General features: G+C 54.6%; 1 long non-coding RNA gene and 1 pseudogene across 3 annotated transcripts in view; both read right to left on the bottom strand.

The window, feature by feature from the left end:
- The window catches only part of LOC135273096 (uncharacterized), a 300,367-nt gene that overhangs the window by 159,465 nt on the left and 124,653 nt on the right, over positions 1–16,249 (bottom strand). For 2 of the 3 annotated variants that reach the window (XR_010340959.1, XR_010340958.1), the window contains exons 2-4: positions 14,100–14,229; positions 12,612–12,695; positions 11,567–11,687 (exon numbers count right to left, since the gene is read on the bottom strand). This is a non-coding gene — a long non-coding RNA (uncharacterized LOC135273096). Of the gene's footprint in view, positions 1–11,543; positions 11,688–12,611; positions 12,696–14,099; positions 14,230–16,249 lie in introns of those variants that run through there. The other variant, XR_010340957.1, reaches the window with a different exon arrangement.
- On the bottom strand, positions 1,876–7,489 carry LOC135273085 (zonadhesin-like; annotated as a pseudogene).

The raw sequence follows: 16,249 nt of genomic DNA, 5'->3' as shown, positions 1-16,249 counted from the left end.
GCCTGGCCAATATGGTGAACCCTCATCTCTACTAAAAATACAAAAATTAGCTGGGTGTGGTGGTGGGCGCCTGCAATCCCAGTTACTCAGGAGGCTGAGGCAGGAGCATCACTTGAATCTGGTCAGCTGAGATCGTATCACTGCACTCCAACCTGGGTGACAGAGCAAGACTCTGCCTCAAACACAACAGAACAAAACAAAACAAAAAGTGGACAGGAACAGAGAGGGATGCGGGAGAAGAGGACAAAATGCTGCCCTCAAGTAGGAAGGCCAGGAGACGCAGCAGGAAGGAAAAAGGCTAGACCTCAGGGTGGACTTCCCAAATGGGCCCTCCAAAGGGATCACTAAACATGAGAGAAATCAGCAGGCGTGGGTGTGGGACGTCAGAACTTCTTACCAACTCATAGCTCAGAGACACTAAACGGGAGAGAATGGCTGGTTTCTGCCAGTAGGGAGGTATAGCACGGAGGGAGAGGGGACACTTTCAAGCTGCTGCCCGAGGCCCTTCCCCAGGCTCAGCTCCTCCTGCCTGGCTCTCCCACCCCCAGCTCACCCAGGTTCAGAGGATTCGGGTAACTTCCAGGCCGCCCCCAGCCGCACAGAATCGCCTGCAAGCTTTCTATCGGGGAGCAGGCTGTCATCCAAGCTGTTGTTATTGTAGTTCCCTGGAGGAGGGAATCGTTAAGACAGGAAACAAAGGGCCCTCCAGCAGGCCAGGCCCCAAGGCCACCATCCTCCTAACCAGAAGAGGCATCCTCACTCTTCACTCTATAACAAGCTCAAGTCTCTTTATTTTTGAGACAGAGTCTCACTGTCACCAAGGCTGGAGTGCAATGGTGTGGTCTCAGTTCACTGCAACCTCTGCCTCCTGGGTTCAAGCGATTCTCCTGTCTCAGCCTCCCAAGTAAGCTGGGACTACAGGCACTTGCCACCACGCCCGGCTAATTTTTTTGTATTTTTCGTAGAGACGGGATTTCACCGTGTTGACCAGGATGGTCTTGATCTCTTGACCTCATGATCCGCCTGCCTCGGCCTCCCAAAGTGCTGGGATTACAGGCATGAGACACCTCGCCCGGCCCGATTTTGTGGGTTTTTTTTTTTTTTTGAGACGGAGTCTTGCTCTGTCACCAGGCTGGAGTGCAGTGGCGCAATCTCGGCTCACTGCAACTTCTGCCTCCCGGGTTCAAGTGCTTCATGTGCCTCAGCCTCCCGAGTAGCTGGGACCACAGGCATGTGCCACCATGCCCGGCTAATTTTTTTGTATTTTTCGTAGAGATGGGGTTTCACCATGTTGGCCAGGATGGTCTCGATCTCTTGACCTCGTGATCTGCCCGCCTCAGCCTCCCAAAGTGCTGGGATTACAGGCATGAGCCACGGTGCCCAGCCAATCTTGTGTTTTTTATAGAGACAGGGTTTCACTGTGTTGGCTAGGTTGGTCTTGAACTCCTGATCTCAGGTGATCCACCCACTTTGGCCCCGCAAAGTGCTGAGATTACAGGCATGAACCACTGCACCCAGCATTTGAGACAGAGTCTCCCTCTGTTGCCAGGCTAGAGTGCAGTGGCGTGATGTCAGCTCACTGCAACCTCAGCCTCTGGGTTCAACCGATTCTCAGCCTTAGCCTCCTGAGTAGCTGGATCTACAGACACTCTCCGCCATACCCAGCTAAGTTGTTTTTGCACTTTTGGTACAAACAGGGTTTCACCATGTTAGCCAGGATGGTCTCAATCTCCTGATCTTGTGATCCACCTACCTCGGCCTCCCAAAGTGCTGGGATTACAAGTGTGAGCCACCACATCCGGCAAAAAAATTTACATCAATCAATAAATAATTAATTAAAAAACAGTCCTCGTCAAACAGTCAATGAGGGCTGAATCAGGAGGAAACGGGAAGGAGGGTGATGGAGTTCTCAGGGAAGCAGACAGGGAAATGGGGTTTGGGAGTGGTTTGGGGGTGACCGCGGGGCACACTCACGGCAGAAGCTGCTCTTTCTCCGGAGTGGGGGCTTGAGCCCCTGGCTCTGGCAGACGGCCCCGAAGGCTTGCAGAGCTTCGCAGAGGGCATGGTGACCTCCGAACTCACAGAAGGTGTTCGTACAGCCCACCAGGAAGGGTGTGAGGTCTGTGCGGGAGGTGCACTGCGCCCACACGGGAGCCCGCAGCACTGCCTCACGCTTTTCCCAAGCCCTGCGGAGGTCGGCCGCCCTGCAGTTTCCACTTGGGTTCTCCTGCTGTTCCGCCGGGATCTGCTGCTCATCCACCAGGAGTTTCTGACAACTGAAGGAAAAAGAAAGGAATCAACCTAGGGACAGCTGTCCCCCTGCTACGACACGAATTTTTTTTTTTTTTTTTGAGAGGCAGTCTTGCTGTCGCTGAGGCTAACTGGAGTGCAATGGCGTGATCTCGGCTCACTGCAACCTCCACCTCCCCTCCCAGGTTCAAGCTATTCTGCCTCAGCCTTCTGAGTAGCTGGGACTACAGGCACCCACCACCACGCCTGGCCAATGTTTTTGTTTTTGGTTTTTCTTGGAGACAGAAACTCACTCTGTGGCCCAGGCTGGAGTACAGTGGTGCAATCTTGGCTCACTGCAACCTCTACGTCTCAGGTTCAGGTGATTCTCATGCCTTAGCCTCCCGAATAGCTGGGATTATAGGCGCCCACCACCAAGCCAGGCTAATTTTTGTATTTCTAATAGAGATGGGGTTTCACCATGTTGGCCAGGCTGGTCTTGAACTCCTGACCTCAAGTGATCCACCCGCCTCAGCCTCCCAAAGTGCTGAGATTACAGGCCTGAGCTGCCACGCCTGAGCTGCCACGCCTGGTCCTATGATAATGATCTGGTGCTCCCAAATGACCCAGAGAGAGTTCTCAGGGACTCCTCACCCTCCTAGTCCCTCTGGTGTTCACAGGGAAGCTGGTCTGAGCTTTGGCCAACTTCCATTGGCCTTGTCTCCTTCCAGGTTCCCTTTTCTTTTTTCCTTCTCGCTCTGTTGCCCAGGCTGGAGTATGGCGGCATGATCGAGGCTCATTGCAGTTTCAGTCTCCCAGGCCCAGGGGATCCTCCTGCATCAGCCTCGTGAGTAGCTAGGACTAACCACACCTGATTATTTTTCTTTTCTTTTCTTTTTTTCTGTAGAGATGGGGTCTTGCTATGTTGCCCAGGCTAGTCTCAAACTCCGGGCCTCAAGTGGTCCTCCAGTCTTGGCCTCCCAAAGTGCTGGAATTACAGGCATGAGTCACTGCTCCTGCCCCTCCTCCAAGGTTTCTAAGTAAGGAAAGGAAGACTTTCATATTTCTCTAACCGGGTTCTAGCAGCCTTGAGATGGATTAATAACACACATCACCCCAAAACGTCCAGAAGCCATCACCCTCAAATCAGACACACAAAGCAACATTCTGGCCTGTAATCCCAGCACTTTGGAAGGCCACTGCGGGTGGATCACTTGAGGTCAAGGAATTCGAGACCAGCCTGGCTAATATGGTGAAACCCCATCTCTACTAAAAATAAAAAAATTAGTCTGACGTACTGGCTTGTGCCTGTAATCCCAGCTACTCGGGAGCCTGAGGCAGGAGAATCGCTTGAACTCAAGAGGCAGAGGTTGCCGTGAGCTGAGATCATGCCATTGCACTGTAGCCTGGGTGGCAGAGCAAGACTCTGTCTGTCTCAAAACACACAAAAAAAATTGAAGAAGAAGAAAAAGTAAACATTCTGGTCTTCGTGCCCCAGGTGTACCCTATAGTCTAGCTCCCCATGTCACGTTGCTATGAAAGGCTAGAGGGGTGACCAGGTAAGGTGGCTCTAGCCTGTAATCCTAGCACTTTGGGAGGCTGAGGTGGGCACATCACTTGAGCTCAGGAGGTTGAGACCAGCCTGGACATGGTGAAACCCCTTCTCTACCTAAAATACAAAAATTAGCCGAGCCGAGTATGGGGCACAGTGACATGCACTTGTAATCCCAGCTACTCGGGAGGTAGAGGCACAAGAATTGCTTGAACCCAGGAAGTGGAGGTTGCAGTGAGCCAAGACTGTGGCACTGCACTCCAGCCTGGCTTATAGAGCAAGACTCCATCTCAAAAAAAAAAAAGAAAGAATGAAAAAGAAAAGCTAGATGAGTTGGCTCATGTCTATAACCCCAGCACTTTCGGAGGCCGAGGCGGGCACACTGCCTTAGGTCAGGAGTTTGAGACCAGCCTGGCCAACATTGTGAAACCCCATCTCTACTATGAAATACAAAAATTAGCCAGGCATGGTGGCAGGTGCCTGCAATCCCAGCTACTCAGGAGGCTGAGGTAGGGGAATCGCTTGAACCCGGGAGGTAGAGGTTGCAGTGAGCCAAGATCATGCCACTGCACTCCAGCCTGGGTGACAGAGTGAAACCATCTCAATGAAAGAAGGAAGGGAGAAGGGGGAAGGGAGGGATGGAAAAGAGAAAAGCTGGAGGGTCTCAAGGGACCACTACCTTGGGTCAATGTCCTTATCTTTCCAACTGTTCACGAATTCGCTGTGACTCTGGGCTAGCTCATCGCTGGGCATCAGCAGTTCATCCTCTTCCTCATTGAAGTTCCCACACACGCCGCAGACCTGGGTGGGCAGAGTGGTTTTTCGGTGCTGGGGAAGCACGAGACCTGTTTTTCTTTCTTTCTTTTCCTTTCTTTTTTTTTTTTTGAGATGGAGTTTTGCTCTTGTCGCCCAGGCTGGAGTGCAGTGGCACAATCTTGGCTCACTTCAACGTCCACCTCCGGGGTTCAAGCGATTCTCCTGCCTCAGCCTCCCGAGTAGCTGGGATTGCAAGCGCGCACCACCATGCCTGGCTAATTTTTTAAAATTATTCTTTTTAGTAGAGACAGCGTTTCACCATGTTGGCCAGGCTGGTCTTGAACTCCTGACCTCAGATGATCCACCTGCCTCAGCCTCCCAAAGTGCTGAGATTACACGCATGAGCCACCATGCCCAGCCGAGAGTGGTTTTTCCTGGGAACATCCTCATCCATCCTACACAGAAAGGCACACTCCTCTGCTGCCCTGCTCCACCCTGAGGAGTGGCCTCTTTGGGCAGGCAGGATGTGAACACTGCCTCCCACCCCTGCCGCCCACCAGTCTTCCTGGTGCTGCCTACCCTGTGAACAGAGCCAGATGTTTTCCTCACCTTTCCATAGTAGGTTGTGGGGATTTCAATCTCTAAGAGACGATTCCCATCAAACTTGACCTGCACGCCAATCCCGAAGTTCACAATCGTGTAGATGCTGCTGGACTTGACGCTGACTGCGGGGATCTGGGAGATCGCACGGAGGGTGACCTGTTTGCTGTTGATCTAAACAGAAGGGCAGTGACAGTCAGTAGGAGGAGGGACTGGAGTCCCCTCCCCAGCACTCCCTCCCAACCCTGGTCACCACACCCTCCTCACCAGCACATGGTGGCCCTTCTTCAGGGTGACCTGGGCACCGTAGATGTCAGTGTAGACCTCGTGAAGGCGGAAAGCCTCAGTCCCATCTTCCTCCTCCTCATGCTTTGCACTGATCTTGAAGAAGGGCAAGTCCATGGCGGGGTGGCACACTTTCACCAGGATGTGAATGCAGGCGTCGGGAATAGAATGGTTACTGCCATCAAAGCTCACATAGTGGGACTCATTTGGGAGCTGACACACTCCCATACCTGGGAGGACAGAGAGACAGCCAGGCTGTGGCCCTCCCTCTGGCAGGTACAGGGTCCCTGGGAAACTAGTCCTGGGTTCCCCTGCCTTCCAGAAAAGTGTCAAGACCCCAGGTCTGGCCATGCCCAGTGGCTCACGCCTGTAATCCCAGCACTTCGGGAGGCCCAGGAGGGCTGGTATGAGACCAGCTTGACCAACATGGTGAAACTCCATCTCTACTTTAAAAATGCAGAAAAACTACGGGTGTGGTGATGTGCACCTGTAATCCCAGCTACTTGGGAGGCTGAGGCAGGACAATCACTTGAACCAGGGAGATGGAGGTTGCAGTGAGTCGAGATTGTGCACTGCATCCAGCCTGAGCACCGGAGACTCTGTCTCAAAAAGAAAATTAAAAAAAAAAAAAAAGACCGTGGGGCCAAGGCTGGGAGGCATGAGGTTTATGGGTGGAGGGGAGCATGATTCTTCAGAGGAAGGATTATTTTTTTCTTTTTTGAGACACTGTCTTTCTCTGTCACCCAGGGTGGAATGCAGTGGCATGATCATAGCTCACTGTAGCCTCAAACTCCTGGGCTCAGGCAATCTTCCTACCTCAGCCTCCAGAGTAGCTGGGACTACAGACATGAAGTACCCTGTTCAACTAATTTTTTTAAAAACTTTTTTTTAAGACACAGGGTCTTCTTCTGTTACCCAGGCTGGAGTGTAGTGGCAAGATCATAGTGCACTGCAGACTCTAATTCCTGAGCTCAAGAGATCCTCCTACCTCAGCCTCCCACCTCAGCCTCCCAAGGAGCTGAGACTACAGGTGTGAGGTCTTTAATTTTTATTTTCAATTTTTTAGTTTTTATTTTTTGTAGAGATGGGGTCTTGCTATGTTGCCCAGGTTGGTCTTCAACTCTTGGCCTCAAGTGATCCCACCTCAGCTTCCCAAAGCACTGGGATTAAAGGTGTGAGCACCACGCCCAGCCTCCAGGGAAGGATTTTATTTGTTTATTTATTTATTTAGAGATGGAGTTTTGTCACTCAGGCTGGAGTTCAATGGTGCTATCTCCACTCACTACAACCTCCGCCTCCTGGTTTCAAGGATTCTCCTGCCTCAGCCTCTCAAGTAGCTGGGATTACAGGCACCCGCCATGGTGCTTGGCTAATTTTTGTATTTTTAGCAGAGATGGGGTTTAGCCACGTTGGCCATGTTGGCTAGGCTGGTCTCAAACTCCCAGTCTCAACTGATCCACCTGGCTTGTCCTTCCAAAGTGTGCAAAGATTACAAATGTGAGCCACCGTGTCCGGCCCCAGAAAGGATTTGTAATACCCCATCTAAGTTGGTGGCCGCTACAGGGGAAGGTTGGGTGAGCCCCAAGGCCCCCTTCTCAGCAGTTGGAGGTCACCTTTCCCACCCGGAGCTCTTCATTAGTTCGTTCTCATTGCTAGATTTTGCCTTTTACAAGTGTATCCAACCCGCAATAAACTTTCTCCTCTTGAGAAAAAGCAAAAAGGAAAAAAAAAAGCCAAAATCTGAATCCAAGTGCTACAGGCAGCAGGGAGTCTGTTGGGGAGTTGAGACAGCTGGCCTCGGGGCTGTGGGGTCCCCCCATCACCGTGGTCCTCTTACCTGAGGTCCGACAACGGAGCAGCCCATCCAGGGCCCGGCATATCCGGTTGGGTTTGCAGGTGCTTTGGACGCAGGTGATGTTGTTGTGGACGGAGCAGGTGCAGAGCCTGGTGCAGGTGTTCTCTGTGTACCAGCGCTCCCCAACCTGTGGGCCACAGGGATTGGCAGAGCCAACAGAAACTTGGAATCGGGAGATGGGCTGATGCCCCGGCCGAAGCTGGCTGCAGCATCTGGCCTTCCTCCTTGCCCCCAGGCCCCCCGGCCCCTGTACCTGTAAAGAGACCCGGGCCCCCCGGCACCTACCCCTGTGCAGAGACCCGGGCCCCCCGGCACCTACCCCTGTGCAGAGACCGGGCCCCCCGGCACCTACCCCTGTGCAGAGACCCGGGCCCCCCGGCACCTACCCCTGTGCAGAGACCCAGGCCCCCCGGCACCTACCCCTGTCCAGAGACCCAGGCCCCCCGGCACCTACCACTATCCAGACACCCAGCCCCTCCGACACCTACCACTGTCCAGACACCCAGCCCCCCCGGCACATTCCCCTGTCCACAGACCCAGGCCCCCCCGGCACCTGCCCCTGTACAGAGACCTAAACCCCGGCACCTGCCCCTGTTCAGAGGCCCTGGACTCCGGCACCTACCAAGGCCTAGGCCCCTCGGCATCTGCCCCTGTCGAAAGGCCCCAACCCCCGGCAGCTGCCTCTGTCCAGAAGCCCAGGACCCCGCACCTACCCCTGTCCAGAGACCAAGGTCCCCCAACACCTTCCCCTGTACAGAGGCCGAGGTCCCCCAACACCAACCCCTGTCCAGCACCCCGCACCTACCCATGTCCAGAGACCCAGGCCCCCAGGCACCTACCCCTGTCCAGAGACCCAGGCGCCCGGCACCTACCCTGTCCAGAGACCCAGGGCCCCCGGCACCTAGCCCTGTGCAGAGGCCCTGGACCCCGGCACGTACCCCTGTCCAGAGACCCGGGCCCCCCGGGAACCTACCCCTGTCCCCAGACCCAGGCCAGCCAGCACTTATCCCTGTCCAGAGACCCAGGCGCCCCTGCATTTGCCCCTGTCAAGAGACCCAGGCCCCCCGGAACCTGCCCGTATCCAGAGGCCCTGGATCCCGGGACCTACCCATGTCGAGTCCCAGGCCCCCAGGCACCTGTCCCTGTCCAGAGACCGAGGCCCCAGGCACCTACACCCGTCGAGAGACCCAGGCTCCCGGCACCAGCCCCTGTCCAGAGACCCAGGCCCCCGGCACCTACCCCTGTTCAGAGACCCAGGCCCCACGGCACGTGCCCCTGTCGAGAGGCCCTGGAACCCGGCACCTGCCCCTGTCCAGAGGCCCAGGACCCCACACCTACCCTTGTCTAAAGACCCAGGTCCCCCAATACCTACCCCTGTCCAGAGGCACAGGACCGCAACACCTACCCCTGTTCAGGACCCCGCACCTACCCCTGTTCAGCGACCCAGGACACCGACACCTAACCCTTTCCAGAGAACCAGGCCCCCGTCACCTACCTCTGTCCGGAGACCCAGGCCCCCGTCACCTACCTCTGTCCAGAGGCCCTGGACCCCTGGCACCTACGCCTGTCCAGAGACCCAGGCCCCCGACACCTACCCCTGCCCAGAGGCCCTGGACCCCGGCACATACCCCTGTCCAAAGGCACTGGACCCCGGCACCTACCCAGTCCCAGGCCCCTCGGCACCGACAACTATCCAGAGATCCAGGCCCCCCGGCACCAAGCCCTGTCCAGAGACATCAGGTCCCCCGGCACCTAGCCCTGTCCAGAGGCCCTGGACCCTGGCACCTACCCCTGTCCAGAGACACAGGCCCCCGGTACCTACCCCTGTCCAGAGACGCAGGCCCCCCGGGACCTACCCCTGTCAAGAAACCCAGAACCCCCGGCACCTAACCCTGTCCACAGACACAGGACCCCGGCACCTATCCCGTCCAGAGACGCAGGACCCCGGCACCTAACCCTGTCCAGACACCCAGGCCCCCGGCACCTACCCATGTCCAGAGACCCAGGACCCTGGCAGCTACCCCTCTCCAGAGACCCAGGACCCCGGCACCTACCCCTGTCTAGAGACACAGGCCCCCCGGCAACTGCCTCTGTCCAGAGGCCCTAGAGCCCAGCACCTACTAAGTCCCAGGCCCCTCGGCACCTACTCCGGGTCAGAGACCCAGGGCCTCCGGCACCTAGCCCTGTCCAGAGGCCCTGGACCTCGGCACCTGCCCCTGTCCAGAGACACAGGCTCCTCCGCACCTGCCCCTGTCCAGAGACCCAGGACCCTGGCACCTACCCCTGTTCAGAGACCCAGACCCCGGCATCTACCAGTTTCTAGAGACTCAGGCCCCCCGGCACCTACCCCTGTCGAAAGACCCATGCGCCCCGGCACCTGCGCCTGTCCAGAGGCCCAGACCCTCGGCACCTGCCCCTGTCCAGAGGCCCTGGACCCCTGCACCTGCCCCTGTCCAGAGACCGAGGACCCCTAACACCTACCCCTTTCCAGGACCGCGCACCTATCCCTGTCCAGAGACCAAGGCTCCCAGCACCTACCCCTGTCCAGAGAACCAGGCCCCCAGCACCTACCCCATCCAGGGACCCAGGCCCACGAGGGCACCTACCCCTGCCCAGAGGCCCTGGACCCCGGCACATACCCCTGTCCAGAGACCCAGGCCCCCAGGCACCTACCCCTGTGCAGAGGCCCTGGATCCCGGCAGCTACCCGCGTTTAGAGACCTGGCCCCCGACAGCTGCCCCGTCCAGACACCCTGGACCCCAGCAATTACCCAGGCCAAGGCCCCCCGGCACCTACACCTGTCCAGACACCCAGGCCCCCTGCACCTACCCCATCCAGAGGCCATGGAGCCCGGCACCTATCCCTGTCCAGAGACCCAGGCACCCCGGCACCTACCCCCGCCGTTCAGAAACCCAGGCCCCCCGCACCTGCCCCTGTCCGGAGACCCAGGGCCCCCGGCCCCTGCCCCTGTCCAGAGGCCCTGGACCCCGGCACCTACCCAGGCCCAGGCCCTCCGGCACCTACCCCTGTCCAGAGGCCCAGGCCCCCAGGCACTTACCCTTGTCGAGAGACCCAGGCCCCCGGCACCTACCCCGTCCAGAAGACCAAGACCCCTGGCACCTACCCCTGTCCAGAAACCCAGTCCCCTGGGACCTACCCCGTCTAGAGGTCCTGGACTCCGGCAGATACCCCCGTTCAGAGGCCCAGGACCCCGGCACCTAGCCCCGTCCAGAGATCAAGGCCCACCGGCACCTGACCCTGTCCAGACACCCTGGACCCCGGCACCTACCCAGGCCCAGGCCCCCTGGTACCTACTCCCGTACAGAGACCCAGGACTCTTGACACCTACGCCTGTCCAGAGACCCAGGCCCCTGGCACCTACCCTGTCCAGAGACCCTGGACCCCGGCACCAACACCTGTCCAGAGACCCAGGCTCCCCGGCACCTACCCCTGTCCAGAGACCCAGGGCCCCCGGCACCCAGCTCTGTGCAGAGTCCCTGGACCCCGGCACCTACCCCTGTCCTGAGACACAGGCCCCGGCACCTACCCCCGTCCAGAGACCCAGGCCCCCGGCACCTACCCCTGTCCACAGAACCAGGCCCCGGCACCTACCCCTGTCCAGAGGCCCAGGACCCCAACACCTACCCCGGTCCAGGACCCCACATCTAGCCCTGTCCAGAGATGCAGGCCCCGCGACACCTACCCCTGTCCAGAGACCCAGGCTCCCCAGGACCTGCCTCTGTCCAGAGGCACTGGACCCCAGGACCTGCCTCTGTCCAGAGGCACTGGACCCCGGCACCTACCCAGTCCCAGGCCCCTCGGCACCGACAACTATCCAGAGATCCAGGCCCCCCGGCACCAAGCCCTGTCCAGAGACATCAAGCCATTCTCCTGCCTCAGCCTCCTGAGTAGCTGGGATTACACATTCCCTGCCTCTATCGCAAGCTAACTTTTTCTTTAACGTATTTTTAGTAGAGACGGGGTTTCACCGATGTTTGCCAGGCTAGTCTGGAACTCCTAACCTCAGGTGACCTGCCTCGGCCTCTCAAAATGCTGAGGATTACAGGTGTGAGCCACCGAGCCAGGTCAGAATTCCCCGGGGCCTTGAAACAAAGACATCCCGACAATTAACAAGCCTTAACAAAACTACATTTGAGAGGTGAAAGGAAGTAATTATTTAATTTTCTGTCTCTCTCAATATTTCCACTATGTTTATAGACAGACACATGCCAAAAGGGCAGTTACAAAGAGAGTAGTAGTTCTGGGAGGACAGACCAAGAGAGACTCACCTGCCATTTCAGTCTCAAAGAAGCCAATGAGAGACCGCATGAAGGACAGGATCCACTGGTCCGTCATGTTGGGGCTTTTTCTAACTGTGTTCTCATTGGAGAGAAATTCTATTTCTTCTTCCTAGGAATGAACAATCAGTTAAACACTTGCACATTGGGGTAAGTTACTATAAGGAAATCAACTTTTACAATCACTTAAACAAATAACAAAAATCCCAAACACTGCTGGCAGTGTGAATTTCTGATTTTCCGCAATACTTTCAACATAAGCACCAACGTACGACATTAAGTCCTCGATTATGTTTTTGAGTGAACCGAAGAGAGTTTAGGAAAACATTACTTCTCTGCACCAAATAGTAATTAAGAATTGAGAGAGATTCTAAAACCTTGTCAGCAAGTGCAGGGTTTAATTCCTTTAAACCTCAGGAAAGAAGGACAGTAAAACTGTCTAGGACTGAATGATTGTCCACAAACTCAAAATGAGTACTGAGAAGGAACTGCCATGCTAAAGCTGTTCATTTTACCCAGAATGTTCTATCCCACTCTGCAAAATCCTCCTTGATCTTAAGTCCCTGCTCCACACACAGAACTCATGTCCTGCTCTGTTTCTCTGGCAGCACCACAACCAGCCTCTAGCATACACATATTAGCTCCAGCATAGATATATCTCACATGGCTCTGTAGGTACAAAATTAAAATAAATGGTGAAAGAGAATTCGAATACCAACAAGACAGGGAACCTAGAAAGGAAGGAAGGCAGAGGCAATCCACATCTAGCCTGGGGAGGACTTGGACAGCTCGACCAACACCCAACAGAGGTCCTCTTCCCCAAACGGACCTCTAGGTTGAAAAATGCCTTTATCATCTAGAAAACTATTTGGGGAGTTGAAGATCAACAAGCACACCAACATAACACCCAAGTCATAACAGAGATGTGTTGTTAAAAACCTAAGTATAAACGAAACCTAACAATTCGGACCAATAGTATAGGAGACGCTTACATATAAAACAACAAAGACACACAAGGCAAAGCACCGGTCTGTACCTGCGCGCATCAGCACCATACTTCTGGATGATGGAAACTGGATCTGGATAATTCTTTTTCCGTTTGCTCATTTTTTGGCCGTCACTTGTAAAACAAAAGGGAGATGCCAATTAAGTCAGTCAGTATCACAGATGATCTTGATATATAAGGATACAAAGCATTTGCAAATAGGAATACAAAAAAGGAAATGGGAAGGAGTAACTTAGAAGTTAGCGTTAACAGGCCAGGCATAGTGGCTCACGCCTATAATCCCAGCACTTTGGGAGGCCAAGGCAGGCAGACCACCTGAGGTCAGGAGTTCGAGACCAGCCTGGCCAACATGGTGAAACCCCGTCTCTTACTAAAAACACAAAAATTAGCTGTGTGTGGTGGTGCACACCTGGAATCCCCACTACTGGGGACGTTGTTTCGGTAAGTTTACCATCGTTTTGCTTCAATTGCTCTCCACCAATCTTCTCAGCTAAGATCGAGGTGAGCTGCACGGCGGAAGAGGGCTGCGTGTAAGAAGGCAGCTCTGTCTCAGAGGACAAAAGGCCTGGGAGCACCCGGACAGGCAGGCACTGCGTGGAGGTCGCTCCCCTCCCAGTGGCCACTGTGGAGGCATTTCATAGAAATGCTCAAGGACCATTCACATTCAGAATCGGGATCAAACCGAGAACTCATGAGGGATATCGGACAGGAGTCAGAAAATGAGTTTCTCACACAACCGGAGCAAGGAGGGGAGAACCCTGGGCTTCACACTTGCAATCCGCCGCCTTCCCTGCAGTGTGGCCCCGGTTATGTTGTCTCGCAACTCTGCCTGCATGAGTCCCATTGTCTTAGGAAGGGGCAAATGCTTCCTAAGTGCCAACGGGAAGTGTCAGAATACTGGAACATATTAATATTAATATATCAACTTTCACCCAAAAAAACCTGAAAGCATTTGCAGACAACAAAAACAGCTTCATTATCCTTTCGTTTGTATAATATATCTCTGGAAAGATGAAAAAGAATCAGAACACCCGTTTGTTACAGGAAACAAAATGTTGTGGACAGAAAAAAGTGGGAGGAAGACTGGTCACTGCCTAGTCCACTGTGCACAACTTGAATTTCGAACCATGCAAAAGTATTGCTTGGTTAAATTGTGTTTAGGAAGTGCAGCCCCTGTTGAGATTCATCAAGAGAGGGAAAGAGTCCAAATGGGAAGGAGCATGGGTTGAGGGGCACAAAAGTAGGTCTGTTGACAAAGAACGGAAGTAAAGGGGACATCAGGTTGAAGCTTTGTGCTGTGAGTCAGAAGGACAATTTAAAAGTTGCCTAAAGAGGCGCACACAGTCCGCGCTGCTGCCCTCCAGCTGGAAGGGAAGCTCAGCTCTTGCCTACTGACTGGAGCCCTGCACAGAATGTCCCCTGCCGCGACCGGTACTTACTGCACCGCCCCTCCCCCTCTGCAGAATGTCTGGGTCCTATGTTCTAAACTGCCATACTTTCAAATTTTACCTGACCTACCTGAACTCAGGAGAATCTGTTGAGGCAGGTCACTCTCTGGGTCCTGCCCTTGACTTTTCTCACCACAGAAACTGCCAGACAGCGGTGGTCAGCACCCAGCCTGAGGCGATGGCTTCAAATGGAGGTGAGGCTGTAGGGACAAGGGCATTATCCAATTCTCTGCCATGTTTCAAATCCTTGGGAATTCAAATTTCACAGTGCCCCAGGGGACAGCTGATAGGGCTGATGTCCAGGAGGGAGGAAGCACTGGATGTTCCCAAATACATCACACCTGGGGAGGGCCATGGCACCCTGAGTCTGTGGTTAGGGAGGACGGCTCCTTAGAGGTGGACCAAGGTGCCCGGGGGAATACACCATGTAGGGGAAAGGATGGAGTGGATGTATTGATTCTTTCTAGAGGGGGACAGGTCACATCGCCGTGTCTTTGTAGGGAGTGGTGGGATCGTCGTGTTGTGCTGGTGGCCCAGGGAGGATGACAGGCAAGTCTGAGCCCTGTGTTGTGTGTCTTCAGGCACCTGGAAGGTGCCCTTCCATATTGTTCAGAGGGATTTGGACTGGACGTTTCTAGATCTTAGGGAAGAGAGGGGAGAAGTGGGCTCAGCCAGAAAACTGTTGGGTGGGTTGTCTGTGACAGAGCACGCAGTGACAGCCTCTGGGTGGGCGAGGCTGGGGCTACTGTAACTGCCGCAGCCTCTCAGCTCCCTCCCCAGAGGTGGCTTCTCCGTCGGTTCAGGTGGCTGTTGGCTCTCATTTAACAGGGGTGGGGGCAGTTGGGGAAGATCAGGCAACACGGCCTGGGCTTCCCAGCTTGTTCTGAATTCTTCGTCCTTTTGTGGAAGCTCAGGTCTTCAGACCCACTTCCTCTTGTCTGCTAGCTCATGGCCTGTCCTCTGCACTTTGTGTTACTGTGGAGAGGAAGAATTTGTCTCTTTTCCATGTCTACTACCTCATGAACAGGGGTCAGGTGTGGACTCTTGCTGGTTCTCAGTGGAAGGGTCTGGAAAGACTGGTTTCCTATTCAGTAGAGGAAGGAGAGTAGCGTACAAATAGGAAGACGGTCCTCTTATTATTCTCCTTCAAGTCAGGATGTGTGTCCTGACTGATGAGGTGCATGTGCTGTATCCCTAGTCCCCTTGACTGGAGACTGCATGAGGTCCTAGTGAACAGGGATGAGCTCCAGACAACTTTGCCACACCTGGCCTGTGGCCCAAGAACTTCTGCTTCTTGGTTGGTCACTAGATTCAGTTATTGGGAGCTCAAAGGAAAAGGACCAGAGACGGGCTCGTTGTCCCATGACCTATTCTAACATGACCAGCAGCTGTGGAAATCCCTGGACACCTCCCCTGACAGCCCCACTGCTCACTGCTTCCTGGCTGTGCTCTAATCGTGTGCAGCTGTTGCTGGCTGAGCAATCAAAGTATCTCAGGGAACTCCACCACTGCTTCTCAGACCTGCCCCCTGGGAGCACACCTTCCTGAGTGGCAGCCAGGACCACCGAGCACTCAGGAAAGGGTGGCCCAAATCTGACCCCTGTTTAGCACTTGCCGTGCATGGTGCCAGGACAATCACTTGCACACTGGCCATAACACATATGGGTTATCTTCAGGGTTCACAGGGTGCTGGCTTGGGACAGATTTCTTTCCAATGATTTCCTTCCTTCCTTCTTTCCTTCTTCCTTCCTTCCTCCCTTTCTCTTTTTCTTTCTTTCTTTTTCTTTTTTCTTTTTTTTTTTAACAGAGTCTTGCTCTGTCACCCAGGTCAGAATGCAGTGGTGCAATCTCGGCTCACTGTAGTCTCTGCCTCCTGGGTTCAAGCAATATTCCTGCCTCAGCCTCCTGAGTAGCTGGGATTACAGGCATGCACTACCACACTCAGCTGAGTTTTGTATTTTAGTAGAGACATGGTTTCACCACATTGACCAAGCTGGTCTTCAACTCCTGACCTCAGGTTATCTGCCCACCTCGGCCTCCCAAAGTGCTGGGATTACAGGCATGAATCGCCACACCCACTCTAATCAGTGGTTTTATTTTGTTGTGCTGAGCTAGGACAGAAAGGGGTTTTCAAGAGCTTCAGGAAAAGGAAGACTGAAGAGGAGACACGACCATAATATTAGGAATCTTCTGGCTTCCTATAGGCCTTCTGAGTGCATA

This window comes from Aotus nancymaae, unplaced genomic scaffold (genome assembly GCF_030222135.1).
Source record: "Aotus nancymaae isolate 86718 unplaced genomic scaffold, 86718_ANA_hifiasm-v0.15.2.pri h1tg000260l, whole genome shotgun sequence".
In the NCBI taxonomy this organism is placed as follows: domain Eukaryota; kingdom Metazoa; phylum Chordata; class Mammalia; order Primates; family Aotidae; genus Aotus; species Aotus nancymaae.
This window is presented reverse-complemented; position numbering and strand designations above follow the sequence as displayed.